At 43.4% G+C, this 23,478-nt stretch overlaps 1 protein-coding gene and 1 long non-coding RNA gene across 3 annotated transcripts in view; both read right to left on the minus strand.

Moving 5' to 3' along the window:
* The window catches only part of DCC (DCC netrin 1 receptor), a 1,127,120-nt gene that overhangs the window by 1,003,978 nt on the left and 99,664 nt on the right, over nt 1-23,478 (minus strand). The window lies entirely within an intron of this gene.
* LOC144586249 (uncharacterized) lies at nt 16,267-21,668 on the minus strand. The gene is made up of 2 exons (XR_013540968.1): nt 19,209-21,668; nt 16,267-19,176 (listed from the first exon to the last, which is right to left on the minus strand). It is a non-coding gene; the product is annotated as an uncharacterized LOC144586249 (long non-coding RNA).

Here is a 23,478-nt window from a genome sequence, read left to right on the forward strand (position 1 = left end):
GGAAATTGCCCCAGAGGGAGACCACAGCTGCAATACAAGGAGATCTGCAAGCAGGATCTGAAGGCCTTGGGAATGGACCTCAACAGATTGGAAACCTTGACCTCTGAGCGTTCAGCCTGGAGGCAGGCGGTGCATTACAGCCTCTCCCAATTTGAAGAGACCGTTGTCCAGGAGGCCGAGGCAAAGAGGCAGCCCCAAACGCAGCAAAATCAGTGAGTTGGACAGGGGACAGCTTGTATTTGTCTTCAGTGTGGAAGGGACGGTCACTCTTGAATTGGCCTTCTCAGCCACACTAGACACTGTTCCAAGACCTCTATTCAGAACAGGTTACAATACTATCTCAAGACTGAAGGATGCCTGCTCTTATATCATAGAGCCTCTTTGCCAATCTAGGCAGTATTGTCCACTCTGACTGATCAAGGAGGAGGTTACATTCCTCACAGTTTGGGTGAAGCCTGGAGACCTTCTCTGTTGGTGTTTGATTTACAACTTCCCATGCTGTATGTAGTTTGAATGCCTGGGACTTTTCTAGGATGGGGTGATTGTCTATCTATCTAGCAATAATTCCTTTGAAATGTTGAAATTCAAAGAGGGCCCCACCTCTTTGTTGAGTGTTCTATTCTTCTCTTTCATTGGTTGGTAGCAGTGGGGTTTTTTTGTTTGTTTGTTTTTTACTATTGATCTGTTTGATTGTTTGCTAGTATGTGTGCAGTAATGAAAGCAGTATACACGAGTCTGTGATTGCAAGCAACTGCAAGCAAGGAAATTGTGTGGTTTTTTAAAAAAAATATTTCTCCTACAAATGTCTCAGTGAGTTATTGAGATCTTAAGCGCCAGTTAATGAGAAAGGGGTGGACTCTGGGGAATTTGTAGCTATTCTCCTCTGTGGATCTCTGTGCTGCTACTGTGCAGCAAAAAGAGAATTTTACCAGAAATTCAAAACTCTGCAACATTCTCAACACAAGTCTCCATGTGTAGGGCCTACTTGTGGTGACTTGTTCTAGCAGAAGTTGCATTTTTTTGTCCACCCCCTTTGAAAATGGGACGTGGTGGCGCTGTGGGCTAAACCGCAGAAGCCTGTGCTGCGGGGTCAGAAGACCAGCAGTTGTAAGATTGAATCCACGTGATGGAGTGAGTTCCCGTCGCTTTATCCCAGCTCCTCGCCAACCTAGCAGTTCGAAAACATGTAAATGCGAGTAGATAAATAGGTACCATCACAATGGGAAGGTGTTCCGAATCTAAGTCACGCTGGCCACGTGACAACGGAAACTGTCTTCGGACAAACGCTGGCTCTATGGCTTGAAGAGCGGGATGAGCGCCGCCCCCTAGAGTCGGACACGACTGGACAAAAATTGTCAAGGGGAACCTTTACCTTTACCCTTTGAAAAATCTTTTCACACTTACAAAGCTTTGAAAGCTGCATGTTACAAACCAAGAGTCTTAATCCTCTACAAATCCTGAGCTACAGGAAATTACTCTGAGAAGCATGTCTTTCCCTTGGATTGCATTCCATTTCTCCACCCCTGCATGATATCCTTTACAGAGAATTCCCGCCTTGACATCGCCCTTAATGTTCTCAATGCCATTGCTGGAATGAGCCAGCGAATCGTTGCTGCGTTCATTGTATTCTAATATGACTCTCAATTATGTGCAATAAAGACGGGTCCTGCCAAACGCCAGGAGCAGTGCTGCCCCTGTGGGTAATGTAACCCACCCAGTAATCGGCGGATCTGTGGTCTCTGACAGCTTGCTGGTGAGCAGGCATACCGCGATGGCGCTCATTCGCCTCCACTTTATTATGCATGCTGCATTTTGTATTCTGAGCCACATCGCTCATAAGATGAGTGTCAGCCCTTCTTTTGAAAGGAAAAGGAAGATGATGAGGAAGAAGAGCAGTGCTTTCTGCTTCAGCACATTGTTTAAATTGGAAAACTAAAGTAAGTCACTGGAAAATGAAATTTACAGCACCCCAAACAGCATGGCTGGGATAAGGATAAGATTTCCCCTCAACACATCAGAATTCTAATATCACAGGTTCTCTTTGGTTTAGTAGAATAATGCAAAGGAGACTGACAGAGAAGGGAGAAATGGAGAATCATTCCCAACCCCCTCACGTTGGTGCTTTGGGCATGAAGGCAACCTCGTTATTTCATATCAGGAACACAGAGATTAACAAGTAAAATGACTGAAAATGCACCCGGATTCCTACAGCGAATTAACCTCTTCCTAAACATGTGGCTTTCTTTGGCATTCGCCTCAGCTCACCACACGTTAAATGTCCTCAAGATCTTAGCTGTAGTTCAATTTCACCATCACATGATAAGCATATTTGGATAGCAATTTAATAATTTGTTTAATTATTGCTTATCTGATCCCGAGATTCTCTTCTTTCAAACTTTAATATGAAATAAGAAAGAGCAACCGTCGTCTCATTTTTCCCGGCTTTTAGTCTTTGTGATAGCTTTATCTTATTACATAATTACTCCTCTTTCAAATTCTCCGTGTGTATTGCGAAGATGGGAAATCATAAGAGCGATTTTAATTAGTGTAAAAAAAAAAACTGGGATTATTTGGCCATGAAATCCTCTAACATGCAACACAATGCAAATATTTCAAAGAAAGGGTTTATTTGCTTATATTCAGGAGCAGCTTGGGGTGGTCTAAAAAGAAATGTATTTTCATTCTGCAGAGCATCTGTCCATTTATCGTAATTGTAGGCAATTAAAATGGACTGAAAGTTTCCAAGAACAGAAAATGAGAAAGACTGGCAATAGTCCTGATGAAGGTTGCTGCCTAGTCCTACAAGCAAGATACTATGCCTAGTGCATTGGATAAGTGGGTCTGCAACAAAATGTTGCAGTTGGAGTGCTTCTTTTCAGTGTTTCAATTACTCAAGCCCCCTTTCACACTGCTAGATTTCATTCCCCCTTCAATCAGCTTCTCAGGTTCCCAACCCCACCCACCAAAATCAGTCAGCATTCTGGGCTGTTTGAACATGTGAGAGCTCAGAATGTTACATTTCAAAAGGAATTCATGGTATTACTCCTTACTCTTTGGCAGCCAGATTGCTAATGTTGCTGCTGCTCGGATCAAGCAAATAAATCCTTGAGTTGTGCATTGTTAATGCCCTGCATTGTTCTAACCAACAAGCTAGAAAAATACTGTATACAGACACAATAATTAGTGCCATCTAGTGTCTAGGTTTAATATTGCACCTTGGAAATGTTTACAAAGTACCCCAAAAATCAGTGAATACTTCTCTTGCAATTTAGAATTGATAAGGCAATTATATACAACTCGTAAAATTCCTGCCAAAGTGTCCATAAGGTGTTACTTGTTACTTGATATTGCAATATGAATAGAATGGATGTTAATATATTTTTGTTTCTCCTCTCCCCTTCCCTTTTACCTTCTGTATCCCATACCACAACCCAAGTTACTCAAATCATTTTTAAAAAAGGTGTTACTTGTTACAACCAGGAAATTGTGTGTGTGTGTGTGTATGATTGTCTGGTCAGCAGCATCCTACTCCTTAGATGTTAGGGCTAAAACCTGCGATCAGATTGCACTGATGCCACAGGTATGGACTGGCTGTCATTTTGCAAGCAGGCAAAGACCATTCTCTTCAGGCAAGCTTCTCCTCAGAGACTGGCTGCCTGAGTGAGGTTGGTTAAATGTATTTTGGTACTTTCCTGCTTTGCATTTGTTTTTAGTATTGTTCTTATTCACCATTTCTCAGAGTGGTATCTGTTCATTCCTTCTTAATATTTGTATTATTGATTTTCACTTTAAATATTGTCCTTTAACCATTGTAAGCCACCTTGGATCTGTTTTAAGGAGGAAAGTGGGGTAAAATATTTAAAATATTAGAAAGGAAGGAAGGAAGGAAGGAAGGAAGGAAGGAAGGAAGGAAGGAAGGAAGGAAGGAAGGAAGGAAGGAAGGAAGGAAGGAAGGAAGGAAGGAAGGAAGGAAGGAAGGTCAAACTTTACAGCCACCTTACAAAAATAAAAACTCTTTCTCCTTAACAACTCTCATCCTGAGATTATCTCCTTACTAGAGATGGAAGTGTTCATATTCTGAGCTCACAATGGATTGGCCACTCTTCGATCCGGCAGAGAGTCTCATCATCCCACCTTCTGCCAGGAGTGGCTAATCCACCCCGAGCTCTGGAGTGATTGGTAGGGAGTGCGGAGCCCACATCAGTGGTGGAATGGTGAGTTCCCCCCCAAGGGGCCAGACCCTCATTATCTGCACTTGTGGGGGGATATTTGTATACGAATACAAATGTCCCCATCTCTACTCCTTACTTGGAGATGTGGGGAAGCCCAGCATTGTTTTGTGACCTGGCAGACCTCTCTGTTGTGTAGGGTAGTACTAGTTTGGTCACACAAGCAGTACAGCCACAAGGGATGGTAATGATCTCTCTCTCTCTCTCTCTCTCTCTCTCTCCTCCTCCTCCTCCTCCTCCTCTCTGTCTCTGTTTGTGTACTGCCTGAAGCACTTCACTGACTTGTTTAAAGTCCTTACCACAGCCCTGTAAAGTATGTATTATGATCCTAACAAGATTAGGGCAGACAGTGAGATACTGTTCCATAGCTCAGTCTTCTGCATCAGCCAAGAAGCCATTCTGTACCTCACTGGGGAGCATTCAGCAGCCTTTTCTCCAGTGGGCACTAGTGATTCTGAATTCATGGAGGCAGTTTAAATGCTTCAGGTTTTAGTACGAACTGCACAGGGGAGCTGTAATGTCCTGGATCTTATCCCCAAAACAGATTCCACACCTCGGATAGCTCCTGCAAACAATTCAAGCTACAATCCAAGCAGACGGAAATTCACTGCCCGCCCTGCCCCACCACGAAATCAGAGTGACTTGTGTCCACTGCATGTCAATACAAGGCTTTCTGGTGCTTTGCAAAATAGTGTAACCTGTGAAGGTATGAATCCTATCCATTGTACCAGGCAGGGAGTGTTGCATGCTTTAGAGGAATTATAAAACAGAACACTTAATCGTATTGGAAGTTCTTCAGCATTGATGATGATGGGGATGATGGGGACAGCACCTGAGCAGCCAGCCCCAGCAGCAAAATGACTTTGCATTTCAAAGCCTTCTGCGCTCTTGCCCCGTTGCCACTTGGCTGTATGGCGCATTGTCCTGTCTCTCTGAATCACGCTCAATGGCCACAGCTTTTGCATAAAAAATATCTATTCTTCCCTTCAGGAGCTTCCAGAAGGACCTTCCAAGCTGACGGATGCCATCCGACGTGTCTCCCTGCCACAGCAAATGAGAGGTGCAGTTGATCTCCCTGATTACCCACCCGTCATAAATGATAATTGGTCATATTCAGATTTCAGATGCTACGTGCCTTCCTCCTCCTTCACTTAGCAGCAGATGAGATGACATTTGTGGGAGGGGGGGAAGGAATGGAGACATTGATGAGTCCAGATGGTTCAGATCATGCAAAAGAGATGAAAGACTGACAGATCTGTAGTCAAGTTATTTAAAGAGAATGAAAAGGGGGGAAAAGGAGTATACAGGGCATGTGTATGTGCAAATCACTTATAGATATAATCCTATGTAGGATGATTTCTCTTATGGAGCAGGCTGCTTCTCCTTGACGTACTTCTCACCTTTAAAAGATATCACTCTTTCTAATAGCAAATTCAGATGCTGAGCACTGATAACAATGGACTCCAGGAAAAATGGGATCACAATCACACACACACACCTTTAGGGAACAGCTTATAGTAGCTCATCAGTTGATATGGAACGTTAACTGTCAACTAGAACAGTAAAGTAGAAAACAGAAGCTGTGTTAAGGTAGGAGGAAGGAAACACAGTGAGACGACCTCCTTCTCTCCTCCTTCTTCAGACGGAGACTGTTTACCTGAAGAAAATGCTTTTGCAAGTGCAGCCGCTCCCAGAGAGCCTCCATGCTCTCTTGTTCACGGAACTGCTCTTCTTATGAAGATAACACAAGGGAGGAGGTGGTCCCATCCTGCTCCCTCTCCTCACACATTTTGGTGAACTCCATAATGAACTCCAGAATAGTGCATGAGTTTTGGGGGGATTGAGTGGAGCGAAATTGAGCCTCTAACGTTTATGTCGCAGTCAGGTGGACATCTGGCTTGTAGGATTTCCTCTGCAATGAGGAAATGGAGACTGAAAAGACTGAGATTCTGGTAACAAAGGAAAAGGTGAGTTACAGCTGGAGCCCCCAATAACCCCCAAGAACTCCCAAGGACTCTCCGAACATTGTGGCACTCGGGGAGGCTCAGACTGAGATCACAGTGCACTATATAACCCCTTGGAGCGCTCCACCAACTACTGTACTTCACTTAGGGGGAGGACAAAGCACTCTTGCCAGCTAAGAATTGCTTTCTAATTTTTTTTCTCATCTAGATTAACTGGTTTACTAAATAATTTACTACTAAACTTGAATTTGCATATGACAGTGGATGAATAAATGCATTCCTCTTTTATTTTATTTTTTTCATTTAATTTATTGGAAATATTTTACCCCACCTTTCTCCTTTAAAAGGACGTAAGGCAGCTTACACCATTAAAAGGCAATATCTAAAGTAAAAAGAGTAAGTATAGAAATATTACAAATTAGAGGTGCATGGGAGTGCACCTCTGATGCTGTGTGACAGACCAGTGAAATCCACATTCTCTAAGCCAGTTCTGTTAGGAGGGGCGGGTTAAACAAAGCACTGCAACTTTTGAATGGGTTCTTGGATCACAATCATAGGTGTCAAAGTGTGTTGCAGACAGTATGGGCTTGCTCTGTGCCAAATTTGTAGATGGCTGGACAACCGCTTTTAAAGATCTGAGTTCTGATTTTAAAAATCATTCCTAACTCCCTGTTGTCACTTGAACTATCTTTTTGTCTGCTCACAGTGAGTCTACTAGTTATTTTTAATATGCAAGGCACTGAATCTTTAAAAGGAAATGATTCTTGCTAAAAGCTTTTCTTTACTTCGACCTGATACTTCCTGTTCTTTAGATGATTCTTTTACATAGGAAAACTTTCAGAAAGTGTTGCTACACATGGTCATTCTGTAGACAAACCTCTTGCCCAAATTTCTTGAGAAACAGTCATGACAATTGCTTTGCGTTTGGGCAAGAAGGATTAATAGAGGGGGAAAGGATCCGATTCTGGGTTTTTCACTTGCTTGGTGACTCTTTGTGAATGGCAGTGAGCACAAGATGGGGTTCTATAGACCATCTTGACTGCTCACATTGGTGTCATCAACATTTAGGCTGGCCTTTGCCAAGTAAACTTTGGCATCTTGTTTCTCTGCTGGCTACGTGGACATGATATTGCAAAGCATTTTGGATACGGAAACGACATTCATAAAATGTAGATTTTTTGAAAGATTGATATGCCCTCTTTCTTAGTCTCACAGTGTGCCCACTGGGTCTTAGGAATTAAATCCCTTCTCCTATTACTTAAGCAATTCTGCAGTGTCTGCTTCGTATTTCTAACCTTTTGACAACAGCCTTCTCTATCCTCTCTAAAACGGTTATTTGTAATCTGTCCTCAGAACCAGCAAATTGACTAATTTCTTAGTGTTCGAATCCCTTGAAATCTCAGAATGAAAACTACTGATATCCCCCTTTTTCTTGCCCTAGAAGATTATGTTAGGGAGAAGTATAAAGCAATTAAATGTCAGGAGTAATTAACTCATGCATTTTTCATGGACCACAGAACAGGATCACTCCAGAAAGGCTTCTCTAATTAAAGTTAATAAAAATGAATACACATTTCCCCCCACCCCTGTGGTTTGTAAGTCGCAAGAGCTTCGCTTGCTATAAAAAAAACCACCCGTATTTTCCTCTGTACATTTTCTGCTACACACACACAGAGAGAGAGAGAGAGAGAGAGAGAGAAATCCCCAAACTATTTTTAAGGATCTTAGAAATTCAGCAAGGGCTGCCCCATGGTAGTTTGATGCCTGAGGCAAACAAGAAACAGGGTGTCTCCCATGGATTTATAGAAGCAAACTGGACTGCCAAATTTTTCTTTGACACCAGAATTGGCTCATCAGCAACCTTCCCATTCCTTGTGATTTCAGGGCCAAATTCTGTGATCAGGGTCCCTGTGATGTCATAAAGCTGGGGCATGCAGGGATCCAAAAGTGTGTGTATTCAACACATACGTAAGGGACTTCATGTTGACCAAGCTAGCCCCAATGCTGGCTAAGAACAGGTGGAGTGAGTACCCAGGCTTGAAAGGCACATCAAATACACAAAATCAGACCTCCTCATCCACTAACACTGTTTGTCCTGGGATTTCTTTCCCTGCCTGGCCACTCAGAGAAGCACAGCAATCCTCTGAGACACCAGAGAGCAATCCGAGACCTGATCATCCTACTCATGTTAAGGTAGATCACAAGCCTATTGAATCTTGACATGGAGAGACTGGTGGTTCTTATTGTATTATTATCCTGTTTTAATCTTTCCCATGTTTCCTCCAAGAAGCTTAGATCTGGCCTTTCTAGACCACAGCGTGCAAAATCCAGCATGGAAACCAGATGTGCTGTCAGGACGATGTGGTAAAGGTAGTCATAGAGAGGAGAGGCAGAATCTGTTCTCGATCATCCCAGAGTGTGGGACACATAATAATGAGTTCAGGCTAGAGGAAACCGGATTTAGGCTGAACATCAAGAAAAACCTCTTAATGTTAGAGCAGTACGACAAAGGAACCAATGAGTGCTCCATGGCTGGAGGTATTCAAGAGAAAATTAGACAACCACCTGTCAGATCTGCTTTGATTTGGATTCCTGCACTGAGCAGAGGGTTGGATCCGATGGCCGTATAGGCTCTTTCCAACTCAATCATTTTATGATTCTATGATTCTAGTCCAAATAACTAATTTCTCCAAGCTCTCGTCCAGATTCACGGCAATCCTCTGAAATAAGTTAGAGAGAGAAAAAGTCCCGTTCATAGGATCCGTTCCTCCTTTTCTTCCATTGCAACTCTTCCTTCCTCGTCCTCCTTGTCGTCTTCCTAGTCTTTCGCCTCCACCAACAACACCAATGCTGCTACCACCAACACGACCATTATCCAGTTGGAAGTTATACTGGGTTCCCACCATACTTAGGAGAAAAAGAATTGTTAGCTGGGGGGGGGGGAGAATCATATATGGCAAAAAGCGAAACTGAGAGATTGCCAGCATGGTTAGATCCAATTTGAACAGAGGTTGATTATCAGGATGATGCATATTTACTCTGAAACAGTCCTAAGTGCTGTATCTCATCATAGGCTATGTAATGCAAATGACACCCATCTCTACCACATTTTGATTTGGTGGCACAATGCTGGCTTGATCCATTTCCATCTATTAACAGCTACTAATGAAAAAAAATTTAAAAAACAAGATTTTCAACAAGGCTTTGATAACTAGAGCATGTAGAGGGCCTTTAAAAGGCACCAGCTTTGTGGAGAGATGTTTCTGAGATTTAATTATTATTATATTTTTAGCTGTATTATCCTTGCATGGTGGCTTATAAACCCACATTCATCCTAGCTGTGGCGAAAAGGAAATTCAATGAGTTAAATTGGTTTGAGTTTGTTCACTCGTCTTTTTTATGTGGACATTCCCACACTGGCAACAAAAGGGTGGGGTCTTTTGGAAGACCCTTGTTCCGAAGCCGGATTCACAAGAAGGGAGGGCACTTTGTGAGGTCAAAGAGGCAGAGCAGCCAGGGTGGGGATAGAATTCCTGCTCTGTATGGAAATAGGCATGAGAGGATCTAACCAAAATTGGCCCAGAATCCAGGAAAACCTGGCTAAGAGGTAAAGGTAAAGGTTCCCCTTGACATTTAGTCCAGTCGTGTCTGACTCTAGGGCGCAGTCCTCATCCCCGTTTCCAAGCCGTAGAGCCAGCGTTTGTCCGTATACCGTTTCCGTGGTCACGTGGCCAGCGCAACTAGACACGGAACACCATTACCTTCCCACTGAGGTGGTATCCATTTATCTACTCGCATTTTTACATGCTTTCGAACTTCTAGGTAGGCGGGAGCTGGGACAAGTGACGGGAGCTCACTCCGTCGCATGGATTCAATCTTATGCCTGCTGGTCTTCTGACTTTGCAGCACAGAGGCTTCTGCGGTTTAACCCACAGTGCCACCACGTCCAACGAGGTAATATGGCAACCCAAAGCCAGAGGGAGAATATCTCACGATGCTTGCAACAGTTTCTCTCCTTCCTGCCAGGGCCAAATTCTGTGATCTAACAGAACAGAATGGATGCTAGGCCCCACTGTGCTTTGAGGAACTGGTGGTAGACTCACTACAGCACCAGACAATCATTCTTTCCAGTTGAAGGGTGTCCTTCAGGCAGAAAAGTGCTGATGACTGCTGTCACACGCTGAGCAAACATCCATAACTTTTCTCCCACGGCCTATGTCTTGTTGACCTTAGCTCTATTTCCTCAACCTGTCTTTGGATGGTCCTTACCTGCCTTATTTGATGGCTGTGTAGGGGTGAGTGGATCTACCTGTTGGATTTTGGACTGCTGTGGGCTCTTGCCCACCTGGAACGAGGACACAAGGACCTTCTCATGCAAAACCTGGGCTTTACCATGAAGGAGCTTCACAGCCCTTCCAGTGAGGCTTGCGTTTCCAAACTAAGGATGAGTGCAAAGTTTCCAAGGCCGGTTCCAAGATTTCACCCATTCAGAGAAACATTTGCTTTTAACAGTTTGGCTGGAAAGGCAATTTGGGTGAGCTGTGAAAACGCATCTCACTAGCCCTTCACACATTGTCAGGGAAGAGAGGAAGGGAAAGGAGAATCCTGGCATCTGCTGTGCTGCTGAGTTCCATTCCTCTAAATACTTCATTTATTAAAAAACTCACATTTGTCCATTTCTACTGAAATGGGGAAAATATGTGCATTTTTGTGTGCATCTTTCAACTGCAAGCATATTCATTTAACTAAATCATGTTCCTATGCATTTTAAACACATACTAAACATTTGTTTGCTTTGTTTCTGGAAGGGGTGCATTTTTTTAAAAAAAAAAATTCATTCACATAGTTGAATCTGTTTTTCTTCCTTCCATGAGCTGCATCTCAAGACCAGAAATGCATACATTTCCAACCACAAATTGTATCCTTTTCATTGTTCAGTTCAAGTGGTGTGTGGGTTGGAAGTGTGCGTATGTATTTGAGAGAAAGTTCAGAGAAAGGCAAGAAGGATTATCAAAGCTTAGAAGAAAGATGTGGGCATGGTTAGCCTTAAGAAAAGACAACTAAGGGGAGACTGGATAGCACTTTTCAAATACTTGAAAGGTAGTCACACACCTGAAGCTAAGGCTCCAATCTCATGAGAAGAGAAGATTCCCTGGAAAAGACCCTGATGTTAGGAAAGTGTGAAGGCAAGAGGAGAAGGGGACGACAGAGGATGAGATGGTTGGACAGTGTCAGCGAAGCCACCAACATGAATTTGACCCAACTCTGGGGGGCCGTGGAAGACAGGAGGGCCTGGCATGCTCTGGTCCATGGGGTAACAAAGAGTCAGACATGACTTAACGACTAAACAACAACAAGTCACACACAGGAAGGGTTAGGGTCTGTTTTCAATCATCCCAAAGTGCAGGATACATAATAATGGGCTCAAGTTTTAGGAAGCCAGATTTCACCTGAATATCAGGAAAAACTTCTTTATTGTTAGGGCAGTATGACAATGGAACCAATCACCTCATGAGGTGTGAGCACACCAACATTGGAGGCATTCAAGAGAAAATTGGACAGCCATCTATCAGATATATTTTGATTTGGATTCCTGCCCTTCACAGGCGGTTGAACTCAATGGTCTTATAGACTCCTTCCAACTCTATTATTCTATGCTCCCCCCCCCGTGCCCCAATATCTACACAGAACCATATGCAGCTAGTCTCTCTCTAATTATTTTATAACGAGTTACAAAGAATTCACACATTTCTTCACATTCAAGATCGGCTGAAATCGCCATTTAAAAATGACTCCAAATGTGAAACTCCAACATAAAACAGTGCATGGGACAGGTGAGCTCTTTAAAAGGCAAACTCCGTGTAGGAACCTTTTCCCGGCAGCAGAAGGGTGGAGGCGGCAAGAACAGTCTTAGGGACCTGTTTGGAGTATCGCCTCCCCCTGCCCTGCATGCATCAACATTTCACTTGTTTCTTCCTTCTCCATGTTCTGTAACCTTAAGTGCTTAGTCATTTTCGTACAGTGACTTTTCGTCCAGCGGTTTCCCTACAACCCGCTGTATCTGTTTGGAATCTGTCATCAGCAAAGTTTGCCTCTTTCATTCTTGATGGAAACGCATGATTGCAAGGCATGGCTGCTTTTATGCAGGATGCCAGAGTGCCTGGAAATTGGCATGGACCTAAGGCCTCTTGGATAATGGAAGAGCCTTTGCAGAAGCAGCTGTAAACGTCTACATTAAAGAGAGTGGCCACACACTCCAAAATACAAGCACCTGTACAAGAGGCCCAATTTTTGTCTCTCACTCTGCCTCTAAGCAAACCATGATGGGTCACGTTTCTCCTTCCTGCTCCACAGCATTTTCGTATTTCAGCACTAGTTTTGAATCCTACTGCTTTGTGAGCCTCATGAACTCTGTCGTTAGAGGTGGACCTCAGTATCTGTAAGGAATCGGTTCCAAATCCCCTCAGTGGATGCCAGAAACCGGAGAAGTATCAAACACTATGCATTACGGTGGACCCTTGACTTATGGACGGCTCCACTTGCAGACTTTTCGAGTTACAGACTTCTCTGGCCGCAAAATGCAGGTTCGACTTGCAGCCAGAGAATCGACCTACAGACCGGAAAAAAAAACCCAAGATGGAACAAAAACGGCAGGTTACGGATTAATCGGTTTTCAATGCATTGTAAGTCAATGGAGCCTCGACCTACAGACTTTTTGACCTGCAGCCACCGTTCCAATACGGATTAATTCCGTAAGTCGAGGGTCCACTGTACATGGACTCTGTCTCCCTCTAGTGACCACTTCTTGTAAATACACCCTATTTATATCTATTTCTGGGGGAGGCGGTATTTAATATTTTCAGGCAGTGGATACATGAATCAGCAGATACTGATCCTGTGGATAGGGGGGTCCTACTGTACTGTCTTCCAGTACAAGAGGAGAAAGGAAAAAGAAAAGATCATTGGAGTTACAGTCCTTCAAGCAGAAATTAGGCAGACAGTCAAGTACAGAGTTTTTCCCCATCATGTCTCTGGGCCTGTACATTGCAGTTCATTTTTGCCTGAGCAACAACAAGCCAACCCCATGCCTCCTCTGAAGGACAGATTGTGAAGGGCTCTTGACTGGTATCTAAGATGGCCATATCCAAGATTATATGCCATTTTAGAACAAACATGGAGATGTACCATCCCTAATGGGCCATTTCTTCTTCTTCCTCATGCTCCTATTAGGGGGTTCCCAAACCCATAACCCTGTGGATGTGTGACTTTTAGGCATGCAGCATGGTTATTTTTTAAAAAAAAGACGTAGCGCATGGAGCACATGTTTTTCAAGCAGCAGAATGGCGTTGCTAGAAACTTCAGTTCAATAAATTATACCTGCTAGGTGCAAAACTGGGGAATAACAGAATGGTAAATTTGGATGACCAATCAAGGGCCATTTGGCCCAACACTATCCCAATGCAGGAAATTGCAGCAATTCAAAATAACAGTTCCTTGTGTCAAGGGGACCATTAAAAATGGCTGGACAGCACGCAGCCTGAATTTCTTCCTTATCTGCCCTTTAGAAAGTTGGCTTCCGTCACATTTATTTGGTGGCAACATCAAAAGGTTTTCTGCCAGCAGAGGCCAAAGCAAAACCGGAGAAGGGAACAAGACACAATAAATGTTTCATTGTGATGTTGGAAGTTCTGTAAATACTTATACACCCAAACTTTATGGCTGGGTTAAAAGGTAATATGATTTCATGCTTCAGAGCATAAAAAGATCACCTAGGGAGGAAAAAAAAGCAGGGAGGGAATTTTCACCAAACACTCAAAAGCTTCACTTGAAAGAACAAGAAAATCTTCTGTTGTCATCTGCTTAGATAGCGGAAAGGCAGGATCAGAGTTAAAGATGAGCATGGCTTAAATGTGGGACATAGTCCAACAACTTTTCTTTCCCTGTCTGGTTTACAGACATCCGGTATAGCTTAAATCTTCTTATAGAAATTGGAAAGGTTATGCATGTTCATGGGATAATACTTCACTGCCTGCCTAACTGTCTATCTGTCATTATTTCTACCCACACAAATGCACCCCTTTCCAATCAGTACTTGTGTTGTGGCAAATTAGGTAATGCAGATGGTCTCAGTTCAATTGCTAGCCCCAAGAAGAGCCAGCCCATTGAACCAGTGGGACTTAGAATCATAGAATAATTGAGCTGGAAGGGGCCTATAAGGTCATTGAGTCCAACTCCCTGCTCAAGGCAGGAATCCCAGTCAAAGCAAATGTGACAGAGGGTTGTCCAATTTTCTCCTGAGTGCCTCTAGCATTGGAAAGCTCACCACCTCCAAAGTCATGGGTTCCATTGTTGTACTGCTCCAACAGTTAAGAAGTTTTTCCTGATAGTTAGCCTAAATCTGGCTTCCTATAGCTTGAGCCCCTTATTACGTGTCCTGCACTCTGAAGTGACTGAGAAAAAGTCCTTACCCTCCTCTTTATGACTGCCTTCCAAGTATTTGCTGAGTGACAAGTTATGTGTTAACTTTAACTTAGCAACTGATTCAATGGGTCTAGTCTGTCTGGGATGAGCAGCTGGACTATAAAGATGGGATAGATGCCATAGCCAATCTGTCCCAAGGACAGCTCAATAATGTCAGCAGCTGGACTGACCCACATCAACAAGCCAGCTCCATGCATCTTCACCACCAGAAAAGAGTGTCTAGCATATTAACCCTAACTTGCCTTTGAAGACCAAACTATTATAAGAAATATGCACCGTCTTTGAACAAATACAAATCAGACCAGGAGTACTCCTGAGTTTCTCTGATGACATGAAGTGGAGCAAAGAATCCAGAGGCATTAGTGGGGTGAAGCAGCACCTCCATATATTCCTCATGGGAAATCCCACCATTCATGCATTTGAATTAGAAATGGGGAAAGAGAAGGAACTAAGGAAGATGATGTGTTGGTGGCAACAGAGAAAGTGAGGATGCTCTTTACCTTAGAAATGAACCTCCATAGAATCATAAAATCATGAAGCTGGAAGGGACCTGTAAGGCCATCAAGTCCAACTCCCTGCGTGAGGCAGGAACCTTCCTTAAAAGAATATGCAGAGTCATTGATTGAATCATTGATGTTTGTGGCTACGCCACCACTAATTCGAGATCCATGAAGGAGGACAGGGAGAGGGACAGAGAAAGGATGGAAAGTTTGGAGAACAGCAGGGTGCCTGCATCACCCTTGTAAGAAAGAATCCAAGAGGGCTTGTTTGTTTGCTTTTAAAGTCCCCTGTTTATTCCATCCTTAGGAAGCCATGGAGCACCACACCATATTTTCTTAGAAAGCTGAAGGCAGTGGTCCCCAAACTTGGGCCTCCAGATGTTCTTGGACTTCAACTCCCAGAAATCCTAGCCAGCAGAGGTGGTGGTGAAGGCTTCTGGGAGCTGTCATCTAAAAACATCTGGAGGCCCAAGGTTGGGGACCACTGCTCTAGAGCAGTGCTTCTTAACCTTTGTTACTCGGATGCTTTTGAACTGCAACTCCCAGAAACCCCAGTCAGGACAGCTGGTGGTGAAGGCTTCTGGGAGTTGCAGTCCAAAACTCCTGAGTAACCCAAGGTTAAGAACCAGTGCTCTAGAGCAGTGGTCCCCAACCTTGGGCCTCCAGATGTTCTTGGACTACAGCTCCCAGAATCCTTCACGACCACCTCTGCTGGCCAGGATTTCTGGGAGCTGAAGTCTAAGAACATCTGGAGGCCCAAGGTTGGGGACCACTGCTCTAGAGGACTTCTTAAGCCTTCTGATTTTTTTAAAAATGTAAAATAAGTTGTGGTGTGAGCGCTGATGGAGTAGGTCCATCGGGGGCTGCATTTGAGCCTCTGGGACAGCAAGTGAATTTAAGAAAGAAGGACAGAAATTACTGTGTTATGTATTCCCCCCCCAAAAAAAAAAACTCTCATCCCGTCCTTAATTCAGTGGCCAAATTCCAGCAGTAAGGTGCAGCTAGAGTTACAGAGAAGGTAGCTCATTAAATCTCCAGTGATTCAGTGGGCCTACTCTACTTGTGACAACCTACTGGATTTCAGCCTTCATCTTTCTTTCTTTCTTTCTTTCTTTCTTTCTTTCTTTCTTTCTTTCTTTCTTTCTTTCTTTCTTTCTTTCTTTCTGTCTTTCTTTCTTTCTGTCTTTCTGTCTTTCTGTCTTTCTGTCTTTCTTTCTGTCTGTCTGTTTCTTTCTTTCTTTCTTTCTTTCTTTCTTTCTTTCTTTCTTTCTTTCTTCATTCATTCATTCATTCATTCATTCATTCATTCATTCATTCATTCATTCATTTTATACCCTGCCTATCTGGTCAACCCGACCACTCTTTGTTTTCTTCTTCCAGCACTGAAATTTGCACACAGTTTCCTTACGTGTTTTTTTTCCCAGCAGAAGCATGTTTTCTGCATTTTCTCAGTGACTAAATGAAATTAATATACATTTTCCATTTGCATGCACTTCTAGCCTTTCGCATTTTTAAAATGCATGCTTGGTTTGTTGCCTCCACGCACGCACCCCCGGGATGCATCGCAAGCTCCACAAATATGCAGATTTCTGAGGTCAGGTGCATTTTGTCTTACAATGAGCCTCAGGAGGTGCGGAACCGATGCTTTCAACAAGAGTCTGGACTCCAAATTAATTCTTTTTTCCTAGCCTTACATGCATGCCAGGAGGGGTGTACTACTTGGTGTCTTGTCATTCAGATACATTCTATTTAGAAATCTATTGCTTTTTCTGCAAAGCACTCATAGCAATTATTTGCTGGACTGGACTTACCATTTTTGCATCAGTCTTATCTAGGGGTGTGTTTCTTTATATAAGGAGATGTGAACACATTATATTTGCATGTTTCTATCTAAAAGCTGTCATTCAGATGACAGAGACAGCAAATGCAGACATGTGCAAGTTGCCATAAGCATTTGGATTTTGAAGCCTGGTAGAAATCAACCTGAGAGTCAGCATAGTACACAGAATATTAGACTAGGACTCAAGAGATCAGGGTTCAAGTCTCTGCTCAACCCTGAAAACACACAAAGAGTGGCAATGGTAAATAACTCATTGAATATCTCACATACCTTGAAAACTTCATTAGGTTTCTTGCAGAGTTTTGAATTTCTAGTAAAATTTCTTTTGCTACACAGTAGAAACAGGAACATTCAAAGAGGAGAATGCTACAGGTTCTCCAGAGTCCACCCATTTCTCATTACCTGAAAGTCTCAATAACTCAGTCTGAGACATTTAAAGGAGAAAGAATTAAAAAAAATTCTTTGCTTGCAGTTGCTTGTAATCACAGACATGTGTATACTGCTTTCTTCACCACACACATAATTTGCAACCAACTGAATAGATCAACAGCAAACAAACAACTGACACCAACAGACTAAAGATAGGGAAGGAAACACTCATCAGAGAGACAGGACTCTCTTTGAATTCAAAGGTTGGAAGAAACGATCGGTTAGTGTTAAATAGACAAATCACCCAAGCCGAGAAAAACTTTTCCCAGTCACACAAACTACAGACAGCATGTGAGGTGGCAAATCAAACTACAATAAGGTTCACTTTAAGTTGGAAACAAGTTGATGAGACACAGCAACACCAGAAATCAATCTGTTTGGATCTCTACCCAGTAGAATTGAGGGTGTGCAGTTTTGTTGAGAATATAATGTTCTCCTATGTAAGCAATGGATGCAGCATGGAACTCCTATGCATAGACACACAAGCATATATATTTAGCAACTTCAGTATCCTATTTGGGACATGACGGAATCATGTAAACATTCCCTTGTTCTGGTAGTCCTTGCCCCAAGCCCATCATACAATTGATTGCACAACCTGTTGTGTGACTACTCTAACAAGCAGTGTGAGACTGGGCATGTAAATATTCCCAATGACAAGGAAGACTGCTCAGGTAATCAAGCTTCTCTGATTGTGTAATACAACAGGATGATGGCCACTGGGAGCAATCCTTTGCATTTACAACTCAGTTTAATCCAACTTTTCACAAACTGCACATTCCACTGTCTACAAATCATAGAAATGTGTGACTGGTTCATCAAGTGCCGTCTATTGTAAACAAAGTCAACAGTACAGCAATATGCCACTAGCTGATTGAGCCATTTAGATCGTCTTGGTGCAAAGTTACCAGCATGACAAAGGAAACCTGTCCATCAAATGAGCTATTTAGTGAGAGCATCAGATGTATCTGTCTGTTTCAGATTGACAAACCAGTATATTATCAGGCTGTGTCAGTCTGGCATATGTTCATTCAAAAAGTTCATTCTATCCCTTTTCAAATAATTCTAAACAAAGATACATGAGAATTCATTGTATGTTCTCCCAAGTTCTTCATGGAATGAGGTGCACCAATGGAGTCCACTGGTCAAGACCTAAGGAGTCAAGGTTTCTGGTACAGCTCAGCTTTCACAAACAAGCCAACATGAGAACTACAAAATTTTCCAACCATACCAATTCTCTGATCATCTGTGTCCTTTGGCCCACTCGGGGAAGTCTTCGAGTCCCAAAATGCAGACCAGTTACCTCAGCCTCTCCACACAAGACTCCAGGGCCTCAGAATTACCCCTGTCTCTGTGAGGGAAGGTGAAGGGCATGTGTTGGGTAGCCCGTACCTCAGCTTCTCACTGCCAAAGGTGACTGGATTGCCATTGCCTCCTTGAGTGTCCCAGCTGAATAGGTGTTGGGGATTGTTGGGGATGGTTCTATGGGTAGCTGCTAACACCTCCTTTGAAGAAGAGTGTCTTGTGGCCATCTAAAATGTGGCACTCCTAGCATTTCTTTGGGTGGCTCTGCTTGGGGTCCCCCAGGTTTCCTCTTTTCCCTCTTCTTTCTCCCTCTTCTCCTCCTTGACCACATGCCACCAATCCATTCCCTTACCACCTTCTCCTTCATATTTTCTAACTTTGGGATCTCCTTCCTCTCTTCAAGATTCTTCAGACCCTGACTCTCCTCCCTGTGTCTCACCCTTTCCAGAAAGCTCCCCACCTGGGACCTTCTGGACGAACCACTTCTACCGTCTTCTCCTCTTCCACTTCCATTGCTGACTTTAGCAGGGTTGGCAGCCTCACAGAGGGTGGCACGCTCATCTCCCATGGGTAAGGTGGCCCAGGGGAATTCACCTGGGGGCCCAATTAAAGTAGAAGGCATGGGGTACAGCCTGACACCAGGCCCTTCTTGAAGTCCCCTCACATTCATATTAAAGTACGACTAGTATCCTGTTTCCTAAACATGGAGCAGAAGGAGAATTGTGGCCCCTTACTCCAGCAGGTTCCCCTTTGTGTGCTTATTTTCACATTGGTTGTGCAATCAGTTACATAACCAGTTGTGCAACAGAGAGCGTTCCACAGCAGGAATGCTGGTGGAATTTCCCTTCCTCCTTACATCTAGGTGACAGCACATTCTCCTATGTTTAAAGTATATTTTCTCACAAAATGCACTTTTGCAGAAGCATATTTGCTTTTCATTTTATAATGTATAACAACAGAGCAAAGGGATATTCCAGACTGGGGACGAGGACACAGTGTGACTCTCCAAAGCTGCTTCTGTGGATCCTGCGCCAATTGAACCATCCTGCACCCCATTCCAAGCCCTAAATGGCTTCTACAACAACAACAAGGATGCATTGCTTATGGAAACTTCCAGAAGTACCGATTCACTTTGGAAACAGTTTGTAAAAGATGAAAATGCTTTGCATTCACAATTTATTTAAGAAAACAAAGAGCATGGGAAAACTTCCATTTCCGAAGCAATCCAAAGCAAAACAAGGAAGACTGAAAAGGTGCTTAGACTGAACTTGGGATTTTTACAGAGCTGACTTCAGCTTTGGCACTTAGGTGGTTAAAAAACTAGAGCAGCAGCTTTTATTTCAGAAGATTCGGGGATGACTGACAGCTGGCAACAGTGGCAAGTTAATGTTGGTTGGAAGAGCAGGCGGTAGGCAAAGAATAAATTGCATGGCTCTTAGAGAGAGGCATGAAGGAAAGAGAAAAGGAATAAAATTGGTGAGAGCTTTTTCTGCACCCTGGAGGTCGAGCAATAGACAATGGCACTGAGTTCCACCCCATATGCCAAGGTAAAGTCCTTTATTTTTCCCATTTTCATGTCTTTTTTCATAGTTTGTACATACAAATACTTTAAAACTGTTGGAAATAAATCAGACAATAGCCGATCAGCTCACAGGAAACTGACAAATAGTTCAGAACCAATTAAAGCAGGTGAGATTTGTATATCTCTATTGTTATGCCCCTCTGCAGTACGTAATAGCAGAGAATCCTCTCTTTTCTTTTTCCAAGAAATTTAAGTGGACTTCTAGAATTTCAAGTTTTTTGACCCACATTTCAGTTGCCATTGTGGCCCTTGGAGTACTGTGGACAAAATTAGGCCTAGACCCACTGAAATGGCCCAGCCATGCTCTAGGGACTCCAGAAAGTGGCATTACCCCGCACACTCTGGACTCTGCAGCTGTTGAAGGAAGGGATAGTGTGAGAAAAGACTCCATAACCACCTTACTTAAATGAAGAGTAACAGTAATAATATTTGCTATGGCATTCCGTGTCTAGTCGTGCTGGCCGCGTGACCACGGAAACTGCCTTCGGACAAATGCTTGCTCTATGGCTTGGAAACGGGGATGAGCACCGCCCCCTAGAGTCGAACACGACTGAACTAAATGTCAAGGGCAACCTTTACCTATCTTGAAAGGATTGTTCAAAAAGACACTTGACCCATTTTCCTGCAGAGAAATTAGCTGCATTTGCAGGATGTGGGGAGGGAGGAAAAAAAAAAATCAAGAACAAGATCCAGCACATTAACTGACAAAACGGTCAAACAATGATGGATTGACGATCTGAAATCTCAAAAAGACTTGGTGAGTGGTTCTCCTGCTCTTGCGTGCTCAAATATTATTGATCTGTTTATTCAAAATATTTTACCCTGTCTTTTTCCTATTAGTTGCACTAAGAAATGGATGCTTAAGCAGTTAGTATGGAAAAAAAAGGAAAGCATAAATAGCAGTAATGACGGCGGTCTTTAATGTGTTAACTTCCAGACTTTGTTCCTGATCAGTGTGGTCTCCACTGGATGGAAGCACCCGTTTGCAATTCTGTACAGTTGTTCTGTCATCATCATGCCAGTTTTACTCTTTGATCTTACCCTTCTGCCTCTTCTCTTTCCCTCTACTCCCTCTTTCCTTGAGTGTTTCCTATTGTGAGTCTGCACACCCATACCAGTTGCTGGGAAACACAAACAAGAGAGTGGGCTGGTATCGCACTTATGCCCACTAGTGAGTTTCCCATAGTTATTCAGCTGGCCACTTTGGGAACAGAATACTAGCCTAGTTAAGCCTCTGCACTTCTTACTTTTTTATATTTAATAGGAAGATTTAAACATATCTCTCTCTCTCTTCAACTCCAATTGACCGAATATGTATGAAGTGTTTTATTTCACAGCAACTCTGCTTCACAGTCTCCTTTGACACAAATTGGACTTTTCTCTGATAAGGAGAAAGGTGATGTAAAATGTATATTAAAATTAATTAAGGTTAATTTGACCTTGGCTTTCTCCTTAAAAGGACCCAAGAGAGCACATGTCATTAAAAAGACAATATTTAAAGCTAAAAACAGTAAGTATACAAATATTGGAAAAGAATTATTTGAATGATTAATTGTTTTTTATGGCAGGATTCCCCCCTGCCCCCCAAAGAGTAATGTTGTTCTTGAAATGTGCCATCAAGTTGCCTCCAATTTAAGGTTACCTTATGAATAAGTGATCTCCAAATTGTCTTGTCCTCAACATCCCAGCTTAGCTTAGGCCACTGGTTCTTAACCTTGGGTTACTCAGGGGTTTTGGACTGCAACTCCCAGAAGCCTTCACCACCAGCTGTCCTGACTGGGGTTTCTGGGAGTTGCAGTTCAAAAGCATCCGAGTAACAAAGGTTAAGAACCATTGGCTTAGTGGATGTGGTGGCGCTGCAGGCTAAACCGCAGAAGCCTGTGCTGCAGGGTCAGAAGACCAGCAGTTGTAAGATCGAATCCATGCAAAGAAGTGAGCTCCCGTCGCTTTGTTCCAGCTCCTTGCCAACCTCGAAACCATGAAAATGCGAGTAGATAAATAGGTACCACTGCGGTGGGAAGGTAAAACGGCGGTCCCTACTCACGCTGGCCATTTGGCAATGGAAACTGTCTTCGGACAACCGCTGGCTCTACGGCTGGAAAACAGGATGAACACCGCCCCCTAGAGTCGGACACGACTGGACTGAAAATGTCAAGGGGAACCTTTACCTTTACCTATGAATAAGTGATCTCCAAATTGTCTTGTCCGCAATGTCCCAGCTTAGCGTTTGTAAACTCAAGCCTATGGCTTGCTTTATGGAGCCAATCCATTTCATATTTGATCTTCCTCTTGTCAGGAACTGGCCCACAACAACCTGGCAGCTGCAGGATCGGGGCCAGCCTGACCCAGGAGGAATGGCCTGGTGTATGCAGGCTCAGGCCCTGGCCTGTGTAGCAACTGCTGAGCCACTCATGAGGCTCACCTGGAAACCTGGAGGGAAAGCCTATTTAAGGAGTAGTTCTCTCTCCCAGAACTTGCCTCAGCAACAAAGGTCTTTGGTCTTGCTGTGCTGACTGCCTTACTACTCCTGAGCCCCAGAGTCCCTGTTTTTCAGTATTCATACATCTGCTCCTGCTCCTGCTCTTGCTTCTGCTTGTCATCTACCTCTCTGTGTCTTGCCTTTAGTGTTCCTGCTTCTGTCCCTGTTCCTGCCTTGGCCCCTGTTCTTGCTTCTGCTTGCCTCCTGTGTTGCAGGACCTTGTTCCAGCTCTCTGTTCTCAGCCTTGTGCTCCCACCTCCACTTGGTCATGACCAATTGCACAGTGAGTGCCTTTGGACTTGATGCTCTGTGTAGTGAACAGGGTCCTGGTGTCCTTGCTCCTGGTGAGGGGCTGCCTGGGATATCTTGGACTGTGGCACCTCTTTTCTTGCTGACCCCAACTTTTCCCAACATTATTGTCTTTTCCAGCGAGTCTTTCAATTTCAGTTCCAAGAGCAATAACAGTTACCCAAGAGATGCTATGAAGGTGGTCATCTCAAATACGGGTGCTAACAAGGAACTCTGCTCACGATTAGGGCTATACACAAGCACCCAATTTGGTTCCAAGAGCAATTCATCACTTTGGGAGAGATTCTGATTTGGGCTCCATGATCACTGCAGATGGAGACAGCAGCCATGAAATTAAAAAATGCCTGCTTCTTGGGAGGA

The sequence above is a fragment of the Pogona vitticeps genome, chromosome 2 (assembly GCF_051106095.1).
Source record: "Pogona vitticeps strain Pit_001003342236 chromosome 2, PviZW2.1, whole genome shotgun sequence".
NCBI classification, from domain to species: Eukaryota; Metazoa; Chordata; class Lepidosauria; order Squamata; family Agamidae; genus Pogona; species Pogona vitticeps.